Source organism: Ictidomys tridecemlineatus, chromosome 4 (assembly GCF_052094955.1).
Source record: "Ictidomys tridecemlineatus isolate mIctTri1 chromosome 4, mIctTri1.hap1, whole genome shotgun sequence".
Taxonomy (NCBI): domain Eukaryota; kingdom Metazoa; phylum Chordata; class Mammalia; order Rodentia; family Sciuridae; genus Ictidomys; species Ictidomys tridecemlineatus.
Window position 1 is genome coordinate 71014641 of NC_135480.1, and position 21586 is coordinate 71036226.

The 21586-nt window shown below is 38.3% G+C and overlaps 1 protein-coding gene across 26 annotated transcripts in view; it reads right to left on the minus strand.

Annotated features, from left to right (window-relative positions):
* Dlg2 (discs large MAGUK scaffold protein 2) overlaps positions 1–21586 on the minus strand; it is a 1969681-nt gene that overhangs the window by 199850 nt on the left and 1748245 nt on the right. The window contains exon 1 of one of the 26 annotated variants that reach the window (XM_021725184.3): positions 5323–5569. The exons of the other annotated variants lie outside the window; for them this stretch is intronic. The gene's annotated coding sequence lies outside the window, so the exon portion shown is untranslated. Of the gene's footprint in view, positions 1–5322; positions 5570–21586 lie in introns of those variants that run through there. 26 annotated transcript variants of the gene reach the window in all.

Sequence of the window (21586 nt, forward strand, 5' to 3'; positions counted from 1 at the left end):
TTAGTGAGATCCTGTCTCAAAATAAAAAATAAAAATGGTTGGGGATGTAATTCAGTGGTAAAATGCCCCTGGGTTCAATCCCCAGTGATAATGATGATGATGATGATGATGATAATAATAATAATAATTATTATTATTATTATTACTATTATTATTTGTTGTTGTTGTTTTGTGTTTCTTTTTTCTCTTCAATCTTCTTGTACCATCCTTCTTACCATCTCTTCTAAGCAAAAATAAATGTAGCACCCACCTTACTCTTCACAGAGGCATCCTTTTAGCAGCTATATTTTCACACTGAATAAACAGTTAATGTAGGTACATTATGTACTAAATATTTACTGTGCCAGATGCTTTGACATGAATGAGAGAATAGCAAAGACTGGGAGATAAGTTATCACACTTACATCTTTTCCACAGTCTTGAGAGCTGTGAATTACTATCTCTGCTTTATAGGTAAGGGAAACAAGGTTGTAAGGTTTGGTAGGGGGGGCTACTTCTCAAGATACAGTCTGCCTTTCCACCTAGAAAATTGCTTTGTGAAAATAAGAGTAACAGAGACAAAACACAAAGCAAAAACCACTCGTGATGATTGTCTAACGATTCTTTTTGTACCAAAACACAAAACCAAAACCTCATGGTTTTAATAAGTACAGAGGTCTGCTACCTGGAACTTCTGGCTGTTAGCTCTCCTTAGGTGGGCCTTAATTTCCAAAACAATATGAGAGAAAAAGGACCTACTGGGATAGAAGACAAGAGAGGGAGCTACAGTAGTAGCATAAGGCACATAAAGTCATTGATTCCATCTCTGCTTTTCATACAGCTTGTAGGGAAGGGTTCCCTTTAGATCCTTCCATCTGCCTTTATTAGTTCCCAGTCCTGAAGGTTAGAATTACAGTTTAAAACTAGAGATAAGAAAAGGACACTTGAAATTACCAATGGTCCCTCTGAGCCATTATGTTTTCAAATGGCATAAAAGACAAGTGTCAGAAAGTTTTAATCTAGCTGATGCTAAAATTGCCTTCCAAAGTTAAGTCTATCCTTCTGAACTGAAAGAAAACCCAAGGTCTACCCTTGATGAATCAGGCTGCTGTCGACACCAAGATGGTGTTTTAAAAGCTTTTAGTCTGAAATCTGTGTAACTTGTGGACCATTATCTTGTTTAAGTGGTTTCTTTTGGATTAATGGGGGCAAAAAGGACAAACAGAAGCTCCACAAAATTAGTTCACTGAAATTTTAGTCCTAATGCTTTGAAATATAAGTAAATATTTTGCAACTCAAGGTAGGGCTGAGCCTAACATTTTAAGGACCTAGGACAAGAACACAAATGGAAGCCTTCCCTTTTGTCCTGAGCCAGCCCTTCTCTTTCATAGTTCCTTCCTGCTGCATGAAAGGACTCCCATGCAGATGTCTGACACCCCAGTTTACCAGTCACAGCTGTGATCAACAACCCAATCTCAAACCTCTCTCCCCTCCCTCAAATAGCAGTCTCTTGTTGGTTTCCCCTCACAACTCTCCTTTAGGAACATCTGTGGAAGAAATTCTGGGATCCTATTTACTCTGAATGTGCTCTAGAAAGGAAAGAGAACAAAAGTCAAATGGTCCCATCTTCTTGGCCCATAGACTCCTCTAAAACCAGGAAAAGTCTTCCCGGGTCAAAAGAGGTACTAATTCAGGGTAACTTTCAGATCCTTCCTTGGATTTAATAAATTTGTGACCCTTTAAAATTTTATATATATATATATATATATATATATTTTTTTTTTTTTTTACCTAAGTTTATATTTGAGTAAGAATAGGAAAGATGGTTTAGGGAAATGTGATATTAATTGGCATAGACTGAAAGAGAGCAAAGGAAATTCCCAACCTCATTTATTTTTTATGCTCCTTCTTAAACTCTGACAGGAATTAAATATGTAAGGAGAGGAATCAAAACTACTATACACCCAAGATCCCAAAGGGAAGTCATGAAAAGTTTAGCAAATGCTATTGGATAATTCATTCCTTCAAGGTGACTGCAGTGTAGATACTGGGCTACAGAAAGGTATGTGTGTAAATTTTAGCACTGTCATATGACAGTTTGAATTGATTTATTTAGCAGTATTTAAATGAACTTTTTTTTTTTTTTTTTGGTATCTGGGGGATTGAATTCAGGGCCACTCTACCACTGAGCCACATCCCCAGCTCTATTTTGTATTTCATTTAGAGACAGGGTTCTCACTGAGTTGCGTAGCACCTCACTTTTGATGAGGCTGGCTTTGATCTTGGGATCCTCTTGCCTCAGCCTCCTAAACCGCTGGGATTACAGGTGTGCCCAGTTTAAATGAACTTTAATCTTGTTTTCTCATTTTATAATGGGAAGCAAAATAGACTTTACAAGTTACGGTTTTGATGATTAGTAAAAGAGAAAATGCACGTAAAATATCCAGCACAGTATCTGGAACACCATAAATTATATTTGCTGTTAAAATCAGGCATTTTAATGTAATGTCAGGATTGGTATCATGGCCTAATTATTATTTAGCAAGGAGTTTAGAAAGTTATGATACATTATCTGGCATCAGTTTATTTCCATATTCCCTATTTAAAAGAAAATTTATTCTTTGGATAATTATGTAAGGACTTGGGGTACCATCGTAGGAATTAATAAAAAGTGAGATGAAATGTAAAAACTGTCTTTACAAGGTTTCCAAAGTAAAAACAAAACAGACTACCTAGCTGTCTGAAGTATATTTGCTAACCTTTCTGTTGACCACATCATATTTCTTTCAAAAATAGCATGCATCAGAATGAATTAATGTATTCTATAAAATTCAATTAATGTATTCTATAAAAACTAGTTATTATAAAAATAACTAGTTTTAATTGGCTGTCCTTTGTGCCCCACAGTGTATCTTTTGCTTTATATCCATCATCTTCTTGATTTAATCCTCTGAACTTTCCCGTCTTACATTTTACAGATATGAACTGTGAGGTTCAGATGATAATTCTTGGTGGGGGACACAATGCCCATTCTGTTTTAACCCTGCTAGAATCAGGTCTTGGGGCAATTCCTTTAAACTGCTTCGCTTTGCCGCCCTCCCCAACTTCTCCAAGAAAATTGTATGTCACAAAGGCAAAAATCAACCTTTGCCTCTTTGACTTTTAATCTTCTTTTGAGACACATGGTTTTGTCTGTGTGTTCCCTCTCAGAAGGTTCTTGTCACAGTTTGTATTTGTTTTGCTGTAAATTTAATTGGGACTAACTCGTGTCAAGTTTTCTTTTGTTGCTATAAATAGAATCATTTTTGGTGGGTGGAGAAGATGGAAAAACCACCTCCAAATGAGAATAAACTCAGTTTATTGATACTGGTACATTGTCTTACTGCTCGATGAAACAACACTGAATCAAAACCCAGATACTGCTTCAAAATAAAACTCTGGACTCTGGCATGTGGTTTTTAAAAATGTGATACAATAAAATTCAATGTACAATACATCTCAAAGGTACTTTATAACTGTATTGTTCTTGGCATTAAAATAGACTAACACTTTTAGGAACCTTCAGCTGTGTGTCCTGAGCTTTACAACATTTCAGGTATTGGCTGGACCATCAAATGCAGATGTTCATTTATATCTGTAATGATCTGCTGAATTTCCTACCTTACCATTATTGCTGTAGCCCAGAGGTTTGAGCTGAACATGAGACATTTTACAGACCCCTTTTGGGGTACCCGCTCATAGATTAGAAACCTAGTCTCAGGTTACACATCCCTAAGTGCCAACCACAATACATCACTCCTCTGTTCTTTAAGCAGAATTTATTCAGAGAAATGGAAAATATGGAAAAGCTATTTATGGAAGAAAAAAGTATGGGTGAAAAACGTGTTCTTGGAAAAAAATATATTTCATATTCCAAATCTGCCAAGTTTTCAGGGCAATCAGAAAGCACACTAGGAAAGGAGAAATAACTTTGTTGGAAGTGTGATAGTATGCAAAAAATCAAAATATTTATTAGGAAAAAGTGAAGAATAAGCAAGGAAGCTAAGCCCCCAGTGGGGGGAAAAATGCACACTCTTTTTTCAAAGATATGCTAGAAAAAATTGCTTTGAGGATAAAGAGAATGTTCTTGTCAGACCTACAGATTCTACATCTAAAGACAAGTATGCTAGTATACCAGGTAAACACTTAGGGTAGACAAAACGGGTTCGGAAGACAGTAGCTCCTTGTCAGTGAAATAAAGCAAATGTCAACAAGCCAGACATTCGTGAAACATTTGGAAAAATGCCTTTGCTATTCCTCTCCATATATAATATGCCATATGACACTACAGTTAAATCTGCTACAGGAGGAAAAAAAAAAAAAAGTACGTCAAGCTGTTGGTTTCCCTTAGAGATTTGGACAGAGGCAAAACAAGACAGCAAAAAGGAATCCGGAAAGCTACATACAGCTTTTGCTTTTCTTGCCTTCTGACAAGGAAATGACTTCCTACAGCTAGCTGACCAGGAGTTAGCTCTCGTCCTGCATGGAGCCAGGACGTGGAGCAAGAACCCAAATGCACTCAGAGAACCAAATTGCAGCTCAGGTAATTGTTAATGGGGATATAAAAGTAGAGAAATCAACTGGAAGTTACACAAATACAAGTCATGCTTTCTGCATTTGTCTGTCCTGCGAGTGCATTGTACAGCTCTTTCCATAACGATCCAGTCTTTTCTTTCCCCCCTCTCTCCCACATCATCAACAGGCATGCCAAATACAAATCTCATCAGATTCTGATCCCACCCTAGCAAAACGCAGGAACTACCACCATACTGAGAGTTTTACAATAATCTCCACAATGCCAATTATTCACAGACCCTCAGTTCTGTTCACACAAAAGATTGCAATTTGAATCTTGCCTTGCACAGGTTCAGCTCGGCTGGAGCTGGTTACCAGGCAAACAGTCCCTTTTAAGATTTACCGATCACTGGGGAGAGTTAGCTCAGGGGGGTGGGGATGGATAAACCACCCTGTACATACCTCGTTTTGGCAGCTAAGGAAAACAATTTCGTGACAAAGAGACTTGTTCTTTTCAAAGCTCACTCAACGAATGAAACTGACAGAATGAAACCTGAGAAACTTTAGCAACCAAAGAAAGCAGCCATCCAAGGATCAAGGTGAATAATTGATTTGTCGGGTTTTGTTTCATCTTTTAAGCTATTTTGCTCATTAAAGGGGTATTGTGGAATTTGTCAGATGCCCAAACACTGACACACACTTCTGACAGCAAGTGCATATTCCAAACTACGGACACATTTGCCAAGCTTATTCAACAACAACGATTAGCTGCAAAGCCAGGGAACTTACCAAGCACAAAATTATTGGAACAAAGCAGGGAGGAGGCAGGAGGCACCAAAGGCGGCTTGTCGGTCTCCTTGTGCCAGGTTCTCCCGTCTGCCGTCCGGTTCACACTTGCCTTTATAACTAAGACTCTGACAGAACTCAGTAGCGGAACCTGATGAATTATAAAACAGCCCCTCCTAGGCTCTCATATTTTACATCACAGGGGTGACCATGCAGCATCCTCCCTCGCTGGATACATATATTTCCTTGTAACTCATCCTGATAAATATATCAGCCTTAGAAGCAGCGACAGTAACTGGTGTTTGGGATGTACCAGTATTAACCAATAAGATGCTTTCCCACCATCAGTGCTGCACCCTCATCCTCCACTTGTATTCCCCCATACCTTGTTAAGGTGGATCCACCCAACCCAGTGGGGAGTAGGCAAAAAAGGCAGAATGTAGAGTTAAGCTGCTGCATCAACAGACACAGAGCGAGGTGGATCACTCAGGGTTAATTCTCATAATAGTTCTGTAAGGAACAGTCCCTGTATTTGCATAGCCTGTCATAGCACACCATATACTCTCACTCTCACCAAGTACTCAGTGACTAGAAAAGGTATCAGGAATGCAACAGCACCAGTGAGCACTGGAGCTCAGAGAGCTAAGTGACTTGTTGGGTGTTCACTGAACTTGGGGAATGCAGCATCCCTGGAGATTAGGGAGTTGAACCTGCTCACCTTGCCGACAAGGAACCCATGACAAGAAAGGTAAATGATTTGCCCAGTCACATAATTGCCAAGTGTGATTTGAGCTTGAACCTAACCTAGGGCTTCTGATATCAAGTACAGCATCTTTCTATCCTACCATGCTGCCTCTAGAGCACAGAAGCCCGAAAATGGGAAGATGTGAAAATGAGAAACAATATTGTTGACCAAAAATCATTAACAAGTAAGCTTCACAGAGGAGCAGTTCCTGAGCTTTTGTTTCCTCTCTAAAAAGGTCACTATAACCTTTATAGGTTCATCAAATATCAACACTGGAAAACAGGTTTTGGGTAATAACAGCTAGTATCTACTGAGTGCTTCTTATGTGCCAGCTAATGTTCCAAGTGCTTAGCATGTATTGACTCATTTAATCTTTAAAACACCCCTGTGAAATAGGTTCTATCATGAAAAACATATTTCAGATGAAAAAACAGATTCAGTGAGATTAACTAGTCCACACAGGATCACACAATGGCAGAGCAGAAACCAACCCCAGGCAATGTAGGTTCAAAGAAGCACTCTTAAATATATTCTTTTATCTCATATTCTTCTTAACATTGAGCTATTCAAGGCAGATGGACAATGAGAGCAGATTAATTTATTACGGCCATTGGTAGAAATGATAGAAAGGTCATAAGTTTTAGAATTAAACAATTGTTTTAAAGCCCTGTCTTTACCAGTAATTTACCATAAAATGGTTGTTTTATCTATAACATAGGTACACTAATACCTATCCCAAAAGATCAAGTAGAGCCAGGCATAATGGCGTATCCCTGTAATCTCAGCTACTCAGGAGACTGAGGCAGAAGTTTGAGGGTCAGCCTGGGCAACTTAGCCAAAAACTGTCTCAAAATAAAATTTGAAAGAAGAGCTGGCACTATAGCTCATTGGTAGAACACATGCCTCGCGTACATAAAGCCCTGGATTCAATCCACGGTGACACACACACAGAATAAGAAAGGAACTCTCCTGCCTAGTCCATAATGTGTATATATATTGGTACCATACTTCCTCTGGGAAAATTAATTTTTGCACCACCGTCTCCCTGAACTGCCTTTAAAAATGTCAACTTTACTTTGCCAAGGAGTTTTTTTAAAGCTGTTGTGCAGAGTAAAAGAAATTAGAGAGGTCTGTCGCCCAGGCTGCAGAACATCTCCAGGAACATGTGGACTTTCTGGCCACAGAATAGAAGGCCCCAGGGACTCTGCTTGGGGCTACGTGTTCTACTACAAGGTTTTCTGTACTTCATTTTCATGGTAATCAAATGAACTCACCAGTCCAGGAAAGCGTATTCGCCTGGTTGTTGGTCTCATACACCCACTACAAAACCCATTAAAAACAATGGACTTTTGTGAAGAACTAGGTACTTCCTACCACTAAGCCAGGGTGTGCCAGGCAGAGAGACAGGTATTTTTCTGTCTCAACAGTTCCACTGCCAAATCCTCCCTGAGTCAGTAAAACCTAGTATCTGGCAACCTGTGGCATCCCAATCAGCTTATCCAGTAAGAAACTTCAAAGTATGTAATCAGCATTGCTTCAGAGCCATCAGCAGTGACCTTCAGTGAGTTAGGTGATGCTGGAAATTTATAGGAGAACAAGGTTTATACATAAGATATTTTCTTAGTTCTGTTTCCAGAGAATGGGTCTGTAGCCAGCTTAATTTGCTCACAGACTACTCTTTTCTTGTTTATATTTTCCTCTAAGCATCTTAGAAGGGCATCTAAAATATGCATGGCTAAGATGCTCCCTCTTTCAATGATCATAATATGTAACACCAGTCACTGTAGGAACAGAGATAAGCAACATAATTGGGGGTAAGGGTTCCAAACTGGTAAGAAAAGCTGGGTGTAAACACCATGTGTGACTAAGAACAGAAGACAACTATGATTACAGGATCAGTGGTAACTTCCTGAACATCCACATGTGGGTCATCCACCTATAATCTGAAGCAGCTTGATTGTTCTACATCTTTCTATTATTTCCAGCTCCTTCGACTATCATTCATTCTCATTCCCCTCTACCCCCAAAATCCCCAGAAGCCATTTCTTTCCTGCCCAATTTCCTCTGCCACCCGGCTATTTCCACCATTATGGCACACCCTGTGAAACACTAATATAGATGAGCCTTTATAACTTTTATGTTATAACATTTCTCTGTTTCGCTGTCATGAATAATTACAACTTTATACATCTCCAGTCATAAATAACACTTAGTGCCACCAGTTACTCTCAGACATATGAATTACATGGAGCCTTGAGACTATACCAATACTTTACTAAGATAGTATTAATGATAGTATATATATATATATATATATATATATATATATATATATATATATATATATATTAGTTTTTGGTGGACACAACATCTTTATTTTATTTTTTTATGTGGTGCTGAGGATCGAACCCAGTGCCTGGTGCATACCAGGCGAGTGCACTACCGCTTAAGTCACATCCCCAGCCCCGATAGTACTTATTTTTATTGAAGTGGTCTGCACTATTATCTATTACTTACTCTCTCTCTCCAGAAAGGCTAGGTAACTTGCTACCAAATGACACAGAATAATAACCAAGGTTTAAGATTGCACACTCTGTTATCTTAATGATTACATCCACTGCCTCTAAGAAATTGAGGCAGCAGATAACAAAATTAGTGTCCTCACCATTTTTACTTCCTCACATCCCTTAACTGACTTCAATCAGGCTTCACCCTTACCTTCCCATTAAAATTGCTCTTATGAAGGTTAACGACAGCAATATCCTCTCTGACAAAATCAGTGACCAGCGTGTAGTCCTCCTTCTCCCCAGAACTTGGCAGAATCAATTACCACCTCCAGGAATCAACCACTCTTCTTACTTTGTTTCCGAGACCCCCTTTGGTTTCCTTCTAGCTCATTAATCTATCCTTCTAAATCTCCTGTGCTGGGCTCTTCTCCACATCCCAATCTTTCAAATACAGAGTGTCCCAGGCCTGGCCATTAGACTTCTATAGTTTCACACACTCCCAAGGCCATACTTTCCAATTTCCAGGCTCAAATGCCACTTATAGAGCAAAGGCCATTGCATGAAGATCTTCCATTGTGATCTTCCGCCCTGTGCTCCAGACTCTCATCCAGCAGTACACCACATCTAATCATTACCACTCGATTAATGGACATTTCATATTTAAAAATGTCAAAAACAGAACTGTTGGTTTCCCTCCCCTAAATCTGCTCTACTCCCAGTGTGGACTATTTTAATCAATGGCATCATCATTAACCTCATTGTGCTTGGTCAAACTCTAGGAGTCCTTCTCAACTCTTGCTTTTCACACCATGATCTATTTGCCATCAAATTGTTAACACTGTCTTCAAAGTATGTATGAATCGTTTCTCCACCTCCACCCTTATCTCCCTTTTACCACTACCATCTGTCACAGTGAGATGGGCAATCCTCTCCCAACCAATTTCTTTGTTTCATCTTGCTAAGATTCCTTATCCACATAGCAGCCAGAGTCAGACCCAATACATGCTTTGGTGCCCCTGGTTTCACCTATTCCTTTATAGCAGTCAGGATTTGGTGGGTCGCAGGATCTCTTTCTCAGAGGACAGTGCCTCATCCCAGTAGAGAGCACCATCCTCTCCCCTCCTACTAGACTTGCTCTGAGGATCCAGGCCTTGTATGTTTTCTGTGCTGTTTAATCTATAAATCTAGAAGAAGGCCTATCACATAATGTATTTAATACTTATTAAAGGAATGTGTTCAAAGTCCTGACTCCCCTACTTCTTAGTTGTAGATCCTTGCATAAACTTCTTATTGTCCCTACATCATAAAGTCTTGAATTAAATTTTTTTCTTTGAAAAAATGAAAAAATCTCAACATGAACATTGCTCTGGTGTTTTATAAGTACTTCACATTGTATTCAGCTCCTCCTATATTTGACTTCCATACAACAATTCCATGAAGGAAGACAGTGTGGGATGAATTGTCCCCCCAAAATTTACATGTTGAAGTCCTTACTCCCTTTTCCTCAGAATGTAACCTTTTTTGGAAATAGGATGGTTGCTGATATAATCAGGTAAGATGAAGTCAAACTAAAGCAAGGTGGGCCCTACTTCCCCTTTATAGAACCACAGTCATATTGATTCTATATGACTGTGGTTCAACGAAGGATAATTTGGATGCAGATATGTACACAGGGAGAATGCCATGTAAAGGTTGAGTTATAATGCCACAAACCAAAGGACAACTAGAAGCCAGAGAGAAGACTTGGCCAGATGTTTCTCTAAGCCCTTAGAGGAACAGGGACTTGCCAATACCTTGATTCTAGACTTCTGGCCTCTAAAAGGGTGAGATGATAGATTTTTGTAGTTCTAACCCTCCCAGTTTGTAGTCCTTTGTTACAGCTGCCTTACAAAACAAATACAGGTCAGATATTATCCTCATTTAATGCATGAGGAAATTGCAGCCCAGAAAAGTTGATTAACTTCCCTCATCTCTCACACATAGGAATTAGCAGAAAGAAAGAAAGAAAGAAAGAAAGAAAGAAAGAAAGAAAGAAAGAAAGAAAGAAAGAAAGAAAGAAGAAATTTAAACATAGAGTTAACCATATGATGCAGTTAAATATATAGGAAGAAAGAAAGAAAGAAAGAAAGAAAGAAAGAAAGAAAGAAAGAAAGAAAGAAAGAAAGAAAGAAAGAAAAGACAAGACCTTGGCTGGAATTCAAGCCAAGATCTATACAACTTCAGAGACCATACTCATAGCAGTGGATCCTAGACCTTGGTTCCTGACCCCCATTGGTCCAGAGCAGAAGGACAAAGTGCACAGGATGCAGTGATCTTTCATCAGGCTAAAAAGACCTTCTTTATTACAGGATTATGTCCTTTATACTGTTTATTTTTCTTTCCTATTATTTTGCTGGTGGATTAGTCTTTTACTTCTGAAATGATGGGGAGGATGGGAATTGTGGTCTTGTGTTTTTGTTTTGCTTTTCAGTGTTTTCCATTTAATTGGCAAGATAAAAACTGGAAAGTCTGTTGTACTGTAAGGGTCTGATCTGCAATGTTACTAGCCTATAAAATATAAGTCTAGGAGCAAATATTCAAATGCCATCCCCTTCACAAAATGAGTTAAACAAACCTCTTCCCATGTAACCACTTTGGATGGTGGGACAAGGTAAACTTTGCTCTCAATCAACTGAAAAGACTCTTACTCATACACAAATATTGTGTTAATGATCATAGTCTTTCATTATCACTAAAATAATCCCATGCAATGATTTTAAATGAATTTATCAATATTAATTAATTTAGACACTTCCTTAGTTTTGCCCCCAACATATAGGGAAGATTTCCTATTTTTCGATACAATTATTGACCTGTTTTTTGACTTGATCCATTTTCTCTTGTGTTCAAGATCTGTGGATTTATGCAAATGTCTGAGGATTAAATGGGATAACTTCTGCTAAGTATCTAGAACATCATAAAAGCTCTTAGTAAATGCTAATTCTCTTCAAAGAAAGAGGTAAAGCTCTTTTGCCTCCAGAAGGGAAATGACTTTAGGACTAAAGTAGACTTGAAACAACTGCCTAACTCCATGAGACTGGCAAGTGTCAAGGGCATTAATGACTTAATCCTATTACTGAGCACTCAATGATCCACAAGACAGTTTTTAGAAATTGTGGCAGTCTATTTTTATGTATTCAGGTTCATGAATATGTGCACACATATAAATATACAGATATAGACATTACTATGTATAGATGTCATAAACATAATAAATATAAGTTTAGTGTGAACATGTATACCCTTTTTAGTTTCTGAGATATACAGAATTTTGGAAAAGCTTTCACATATATAAGAATTTACTTTCTTTATTTTACCATTATCTGGTCCCCTAAATTAGACATAATCTAATGAATATTCACCTATTTGTCCCATCTAAGGAAGTTTTAATTAAAACAAACTTCACCCTATATTATGCCAAAGTTATCTCAGATTCCAAATCAGAGAAGGAGGACTTATTCTTTCCATGAGTATTTATGAAAGGCTCCACAATACAGTCAAGGCCAGTATCTATGTCCCCTAATGGGCTGAAGTCTAGGGAGTAACACATAGATAATAGTTAAATATGCACCTGCAAAACAGATATTTTGTTTTAAATGTATTCATTGTGGGAATGTGGTTTTTGTTTCTGGGTTGTTTTTTTTTTTTTTGCATAACAGATTTATAACACATTTTATAAGGACTTTCTCTAAGGTGCTATAAGTGTACCAAGGAAGAGCACTGAACTCAGTCTAGGGCATGAGGTCATAAGAGCTTCTTGAAAAAGGTGATCAATATTAAGCTGAGTCTTTGTGTGTGTGTGTGTGTGTGTGTGTGTGTGTGTGTGTGTGTGTGTGTGTGTATGTAGTGGTAGGGATTGAACCCAGGGCCTTGTACATATGAAGCAAGCACTCACCAATTGAGCTATATAGCTAGCCCTTAAGCTGAGTCTTAATGAATGATATGACAGTTTGAATGTGTCCCCCAAAGTTCATGTGTTGAAAACCTAATTCCCAGTACAACAGTGTCGGGAAATGGGACCTACTAACAGGTGATTAGAGAGCTTTTATAAGTGGATTAATGTTGTTATTGGAAAAGTGGTATTATTATCACGACAGTGAATTTGTTATCAAAGCCAACTTTCAGGCCGGACATGGTGGAGCACACCTTGAATCCCAGCAATTCTGAAAGCAGAGGCAGGAGGATCACAAGTTTGAGGCCAACCTCCACAACTTAGTGAGACCTGGTCTCAAAATTTAAAATAAATAAATAAATAAAAAGGGCTGGAGGTATAATTCAGAGAGCACCCGTGGGTTTTACTGCCAGGAACAAATACATTCATACACACACATAAATAAATGCTGACTTACCCTCTCAGTCTATTTCCACATGATGCCTTCCACATGTTAGGATACAGCAAGAAGGTTCTTGCCAGACAAGGCCCCTTGAGCTTGGATTTGCCAAGCTTCCAGAATTATAAAAAATAAATCTATTCTCTATAAATTATCCAGTCTCAGGCATTCTTTTATAGCAGAATAAAATAGTCCAACACAGGTAAATAGAAATGACCTTGTATGCAGTGTTCCAGTCAGAGTGAGAAGACCCGATTGAGGGGACTCACCACGGAACTCTGGAGAAGTGACAGTTTAGCCACTTAGCATGCAATAACCTAAGCTCATGTGATGAAAAAAAAGACTAACTTCAGAGTTTAGGAATACCAGAGAAGAATAAATCCTTTTTCGTAAACTTTTTCAAAGCAATGAAGGCTGAAGTAGAAAATGTCATGCTGTATAGTTAGACAGACCTGATTCATTCAAGTGACCTTTGCAAATTGCTTAACATCTCAAATTGAAGTTTGGTTCCTCATCTATGAAATAAGGATAACACTATCTATCTCATATAACTATTGTATTCTTATGAAATTAAAAATATGAAATATCTCGTTTCCTGCCTGCCCAAAAATAGACATCAGAGTAAATGTCAATTCACGTCCTAATAACGCTTATATCATTGTGAAGAAGAACCTGCACCACTCATGCCATCTCTGGGTTCCCATTAGGATATATTTGTTCATTTGCTTCTTAGGTCAGTGGGCTTAAAACTTTGTCAATATTATTAATTAAAAGCATTCTGAACACATATCCCCTTATCTGAATATTTACATATTTATAAATTATAGCTTGTTTGACCCCATTATTGTGGCATAGTATAAACATTGTAAATGCATATGAAAGGAGAAATTTATAGATTGAGATAAAAATTTAATAAAAAGAGAAGGTCTTACATACCTCTGGGCTGCACATAATCACTTTACAGGAAACTGAGAACTCCTAGACAGAAAGGACCTAAGCTCATTCATTCACAGAGCACTTAGCAGCACAGATCTAATACTAAAGAAATTCCTAGGAATCGAAAAGGCCATGCTGAAAAAAAAATCAATAAATGAACAAAAAAACCCACTTCTTACTAATGCTCCTACCTGTTTAAACCACAGTCAGACTGGCAGCTATCAAGAATAGAAACAAAAATAAGTGTTGGCGAGGATGTGGGGAAAAAGGCACACTCATACATTGCTGGTGGGACTGCAAAAATTGGTGCAGCCAATATGGAAAGCAGTATGGAGATTCCTTGGAAAACTTGTAATGAAACCACCATTTGACCCAGCTATCCCCCTCCTAGGTCTATAGCCAAAGGACTTAAAAACAGCATACTACAGGGACACAGCCACATCAATGTTTATAGCACCACAATCCACAATAGCTAAATTGTGGAACCAACCTAGATGCCCTTCAGTAGATGAATGGATAGGGAAACTTGGGTATATATACACAATGGAACATTACTCAGAATTAAAAGAGAATAAAATCATGGCATTTTCAGGTAAATGGATGGAGTTGGAGAATGTCATGATAAATGAAGTAAGCCAATCCCAAAAAACCAAATGCCGAATGTATCAGAGTGGATGCTGATCCATAATGGAGATGGGGGCAGAGCATGGAGGAATGGAGGAACTTTAGATAGGGCAAAGGGGAGGCAAGGGAAGAGAGGGGGCAAGGGGGTAGGAATGATGGTGGAATGAGTTAGACATCATTACCCTAAGTACATGTATGAAGACACTAATGGTGTGAAAATACTTTGTGTACAGTGAGTAACTTGAAAAATTGTGCATTGTATGTGTAATATGAAATGAATTGTATTCTGCCATTGTGTATAACAAATTAGAGTAATTAAATAATTTAATAAAAAATAAAAGATAAAAAATAAAAAAATAAAATTTTAGTAAATATTTCAGTTGTAATAAAAGATACAGCAGAAATGTCAAGCAATCAAAAACCAACTCTTTTTCTTTCCCAGAAGTCAGTGGCAAATAGTTAATATTATTTTTTTAAAGGGCCAATAGTAAAAATAGTCATTTGCTGGACATTTTAAGAGACAGTTATTATAATAATCACTTTATATGTACTCTCTTAGTTGGTCTTTACAATAATTGGGATACCATATTCCATCTCTATAGAGGCCATAAAACATATTTTAATCTATATTGGGGTTTTTGCAAACCATGACCCATGGATCAAACCTGGTCCCCTATCTGATTAAATGCTCTCCAGGAGCCAAGATTGATTTATATATTTTTAATTGATTGGAGGGAAAAAAAAGGATATTTTGTAGCATGTAAAAATTATGTGAAATTTAGTGCTCATAACTAAAGTTTTATGAGAACATAGCTGTGGCCACTTATTTATATATTATTTATGATTGCTTTTGCACTACAATAACAGAATAGATTATTTCAATAGACATCATCTGACTTTTAAAATCTAAAATATTTAATATCTAATCTTTCACAAAATAATTTTGCTGATTCGTGTATGCTAATGGAATCTCCTGGAATGTGCAGATTGCTGCTAGCATCACCATAAGGCATAGTCTTGAAAACAATTCAATTTGGAAATGGAAGTTCACAGAGGTTAAATCACTTATCCATACACTTAGAAGATGGCAGAACCAGAGGTTTTCAGGAAATATTTTTAAGGTTGAAATAGGCCTTTTATCTCATCCAAAGTTCAGACTGCTTTCAATGATGGTCTCTTCTGGCTGTGTAACGTAGTTAGTCATGCCCAATATAACGTCCCCAATGTCTTCTCTATACTCTCATGCCTAGGTTTTAATATCATTATTGCTCTAGACAGCAGGGTGAGAACAGCTCAGTGGAGTATCAGCACGATTCACTCATTCACAGAACCTTTCATTCCATGTCCTTGGGTATCTCAGATCCACATCTGGCCCCTGAGTAGGAGGCTCTGCCATCTCTGGCTGAGCTGAAAGTGATGAAAAGACGTGATAGAATGCTGGAGACCTCATTACTGGCTCTTTGCCTACAGAAACTCAACCAGCTTATCAATCCCGAGGAACTTCAAACTCACACTGGCTCGGCTGGTTCCTTGCAGATGCCTATAACAAGCTGCTCTGCCCAACGGAGATCAGAAGCTGATAGACAAGGCTCTGCATATGCTCTTCTCTCCTGCAGGGAATGTCCCTTTTTTCCCCACTTTCGTTGAACTAGAGCCTCCTAGAGTCTCAGCCACTCCTGGGATATAATCTGGTCACTGTAAACTGCAAATTACAATGCCTTCCTGGACAGTATCCTGAAATATGAACATAATGTCTGGTCCAATTACAGCTAGAACTTCACTTCTAAGCAAGAACAACTAGCGCTCGCAGGCTGTTGACTATGCAAAGTTACAAGAACAGCTTTCACATTTGTTAGTCTCACTGAATCCTCCAAGAAAACTGGATTTTATTATTTCCCTTTTACTGATGAAGACAAAGGCACTCAAAACTAATTAAGTAGCATATATTTTGTTTGTAGCTGGTAGGCAATAGATCTGACCATTAAATCTTGAGCTTTCTGATGCTTAGTGTCTTTCATTTCGGTAAAGGAGCTTGCCATGAAGTCAGTTTGTTCCTGTGGTAGCCTTTTAAACACAAGAAAATAAATACCTCTTCTCTCCCAAATCATGGCATTATATTCTATATTCTTTATAATTGGGATGCTGCACAATGGGATTTCAAAAATGGGATGGGTTTAAATTTATTACAAATTATTTAAGCAACCTGATCTTTAATTTCATCTGTAAAAGGGGGATGATAACATGCCTACCTTGTAGGGTTGTTGTGAGAATTAAATAAAAGCATGTTGGTATTTTACTCATATAAAATGTTCAGATGCTGGACATGGTGATGCACACTTGTAATACTAGTGACTTGAGAGGCTGAGATAGGAGGATCACAAGTTCGAGGCCAGCCTTAGCAACTTGGTGAGAACCTGTCTCAAAATGAAAAATAAAAGAGGGCTGGGGATGTAGCTCAGTGGTGAAGCACCCCTGGGTTAGATCCCTAGTACCAATAAAATAAATACATAAATTCAGAAAAGGCAAATTTATACAGACAGAAAATAGATTGGTGGTTTCCTAAAGTTGGGGACAAGGGTTTCGAGAAAATGGAGAGTTATTAATAGGTCTAAAGTTTATGTTGAGGATAATGAAAATGATCAAAAATTGATTGTAGTGATGCTTGCACAACTCTGGATATACTCAAAATCATTGAATTATGTATTCCACATGAGTTAACTATATGACATATGAATTTTAAAAGAATGTAGATACAGTGCTTACCACAACAAGTTACCCAAATTAACTGCTTTCTAAGTGTTGGTTTCTGTCAGTTTGAGGCCGAGACAAGACCAAGCTCATTTAGGTTTCTTCTGGTGGGTAAAACTAGATTCCATGCTGTAAGTCAGGTGCAGTCTTGTGTGTGAGTCTTGGTCAAGGGAATGCAAGTTCTAGTCCATGGAATAGAACAGGACTGTTCCATAAAAACACACCCCCTTCACAAGCCTTTATGTTTTCTTCTCCTTCTACCAACTTGATACAAATAATCTTTTTGGCCATGGAAGTCACATGCTGAAGATGAAGGAACTACAAGGTGGAAAAATTACTGTTCACATGAGAGTTGCCCATTGGATGAGAAGATCAGTTTTAGACTATGTGAGAAATAAAATAAGGTTCTACATTGTTTAAACCATCACTCCATTTTGAGACTTGATAGTTAACAACAACTGGTATTATGTAAGTAATACATTATTGTTAGTTTTCACCTTTCCAACCTGAGGATGAATGATCACCCTTGTCATATACCTGAAATAAACTGTAGACATACTGGGTTGAGGGTCCTGAGTATATACAGGAAATGTTGCTTATCTTTATTTTACCATTATTTTGGTACTTACAAATAGTCATTGGACAGTTTGGAGAGAGTATGAAGCTTCTAATTATCCTTCCCAACTTGGGGAAGCAGAGTCCTTGTTTTGCCCTCCACTGCCTTCATGAAGGGCCAAATGAACAGCAGGCACCATGCAATTGAACTGTGAGCAGCTGCAGGGTGCAGAGGAAGCTCAGGTGGCCCTGCGCCTACCACCCCATGAATCTCTCTTTTTCTCCTTCATGGAGGACACTGTGTCCATCTTCTTCATTACCCCTTTGTTAACGGGGAAAATAATACAAAGCAAAGATTTGACCCAATAAAATTAGGTATCATCCTTGCTGAGTGCTTCCTAATTCGTTCTCTAAACATGGAAAGCAAAGAGAGCTATTGGCTCTCTTGCTGAATAACACCCAAATATGTGGTTGCTATTGTCTATCATCTGGAGACTTTGCTATCCAAAGATAAAGCACCAAGTCATTCTTTAGAAAAGGTGAACAAAGCACAATGAAAGGTGACAGACTGGAGAGGAACCAATCAGTAAGGAAAGATATTCTCCGTTTATGAGCCTCTTTCCTCATTTAAGGGTGTCAAATTGAGCCAACAACTTTCCCCTTGTGTCTGTCCTTGTGAGGACCTGTGGTCCTGTAAAGTGAAAGTGCTTTCAGGTCGTAGAAAAAACTAGTGATTCCTGTAAAGTCCTTTTACATAGTTTAATTAATCTTCAATAAGTTTATTGCATAAGTCTTGTTATTAGCACCACTTAAGAGAGAGGGAAATTGGGTCTTAGAGAAGTTGAACGAGGCAGTGTCCCCATGATCACACAGGTGATAAATAGCAGAGCTGGCCCTTTACTTGGGAATTGAGCAGGGCTGAAGGCCTGTCTCTATCCACCATAACTTCCAGTGGCTCTAGTCAAATGAAATGCATTATCAAGATAAATTGATCTTCTCTTAGAGAATCCAGCAGATTCTGAGGATACTCAAAACCAAAATACCTTCTCTTGTAGAGGCAGAACATTCTCCAGGCCTCCCTGTGTTCAGGCATAGAGTGGCCAAAAGAATAATAAAACAGATCAGAAAAGAACAAAGGCCCCAGAGACAGGCCTGCCTAAACATGATTCATAGTCATTCACCGGCTCAGACTCCCCGATTTGAGTATCAGATCACTGCAGGTAGAAATGTAAACTTCCAAATAGGAAGCATGTCTGCCTGCTGAAAATAGCTTCCCTCCCCCAGCACTAAGTCATAAAGAAAGAAAAAAAGCATCTGAATTTCTCTCCGCTTCCTGTTTGCTGGGCAGTTCCTTTTTTTCCCCTTCAAACTCACAATCCCATTGTGTCACTATTTCTTCTTAGTATGCTTTATTTAAACCAGATGGAGCAGTAGCATTTTGAAGTTAGTTCTGAAGCCCAAGGGGCTAGCATCATAAATAAGTAAACAAATGAACAATTCAGCCATTGAGAAATCAGGCAAGAATGTCTAACAACCGAGCTGGAAAAGTAGCTGAAAATCTACTCCATGAAGAAAGATCTGAAAGTGACCAGAGTTTTCTTTGCTTAACAGGTAACCACACTGACTTCTTTCTGTAAACTGGGGCCTAGTGAGGAAGCAGAAAGGGAATATTTAGTGGCCCTCTGTCCACTTTGCATCATCAGTATATCCACATGTTATCCCACTGTTAAGAAGCATTTGTTTATCACCTATGAAAGCAAGACATTTAAGTGCTGGTTTTCTCTAAATATGTTCTCTTTCCTTTAAGTCTTATATAATTCAACTATCATCGCATTTGAGGCTTAATTTAAAGGAAACCATAAGTTGAGTTAATTCACTGTGAAGGGTTATGGAAGTTATATTTATTCTAGACAGTTAGCGGCAATGTTACGGAGTATCTATTATATGCCTGACCCAGTGCCAGGTTCTGGGAATACAAACATAAAAAAGGCCCTTAAGTATTTCACAGCCCACGTGGAGGGACATGTATTTACAAACTAAGGGAAAGAAGTATTCTAGGTATTAAGATACAAAAGAGTCCAGAGGTATTTAGTGATCAGCTCTAATGAGGGAGAGAGTATATATAGGGAGAAAAAGAAGATAGAGAGTGTGGTTCAGTAAAGGAGACCTGCTTCTGACTATCTAGAAGATCCAAGAAGCTGTTCACCAAAGAGAAGCAGATGAGAAAATGGTCTGGGCAGAGAGAATAAGAAGAATGGGGACAAGTGACCAATGGCATAAAACAACCTGAGGTCTATGGTCATTGTAAACACTTCAACCAGAATGGGAAATAGACTCTGAGGGAAAGAAATGAGAAGCAGTCCTAGGAGTAAGAGGGTGCATCATTTGTTGCTGCATGGGTCATGGAACTCTCTCTCATGGACTATGGGAGACTCTGAAAGACTTGAAACAACAGAGTGAACATGATCCAATTTGCACTTTAGAACATCACCTTGGCAACCATGTGGAGGATGGACTGGAGGTGTTGAGGCTGGGAGCAGAGAGAACAGTGAGGGGGCGATGGCAGCAGTCCAGGTGGGAGGGACAGGGCCTGATCTTCGTAGCAGCAGTGGGTATGTAAGGAAAAGAAAGCGGACAGATGTTAAGAAGGTAGAAATCTGGGTTCTAGTCTCAACTTTGGTATAATGCATCTCTGTGAGCTTAGAAAAGCCCTTTCTTTTCAGGTCCTGTGTCCCAAATTATCAGATGAGAGGGAGATATTTCATGGTACTTGAGAATGCCTTTTCTACATGTGTGTGCTTATTCATTCACTGGATAAGCCAGTCAGGTAGTCAAGGAAAGCACTCTTTCCTTCATTCACACTTCTGAGGATCTTGTTATGAAAAAGAAAAATGGTAATACAAAGAACTCAACCAAGGAAACAAAAGATACTTAAGATCCATAAACATTCTCTGATCATGCACTAAGTAAAAGTACACATCGTTGTGTGGTACAGAAATAATGGGAACAAAAATGACCAAGATGTGGTATCTGTCCTCTTGGAGGAAAAAGAGGCAGCCCATGATTAATTCAATTCAATAAATGCTAAGTACCTGTTTGCAAAGTATTTTGCCTGTCAGAGTGAAGAAACAGGAATAGGACATGGTCCCTGACATGAACTCTTTTATAGTCACATCTGGAGAGATGTGATATTACTTATTAGGTATTGTAGAGCACGTGGGAATCCAGAGATAAAAGAGAATTTTTTACCAAGTCAAAAATCCATCTTTGATTTTTGGTACAGCAAAAAGAAGTATTAATGCATTCTCTGTGATCCATGCCTGATAAGAGTCCCCTTCATACAAGCAGGTAAAACAAAGGGCACTTTATTTTAAGTAAAGAAGACTTTTTCTATGGGCCAGACCCTATACTAGGTATTCTGCCTCTTTGACCTCAAAGAAACCAGTGAGTGTTCATAACATGGCCCTATGGTGAAGAGAAATTGAGAAATTCTACCTCATGATCCAAAATACCTTGCATAATACCTCGTGTGTAGTAGATTCTTAATAAATGTTCAATGGAAGAAAACAATATTTTCATTACTTAAAATAAAGTTGACTCTAAAATAACAAATACTTGATATTTAAATGTCCAAATAGTACACTTACAAAAAAATACTTTTATGTAAGACATAATAAATAATTTACCAAACTACAGGAAACTTGCTTGTTGTGATACAAATTCATAAAAGATTTCTAAACAGCAAGGTCTATGTTTCCAAAGTCTTAGGAAGCAGATGGCAA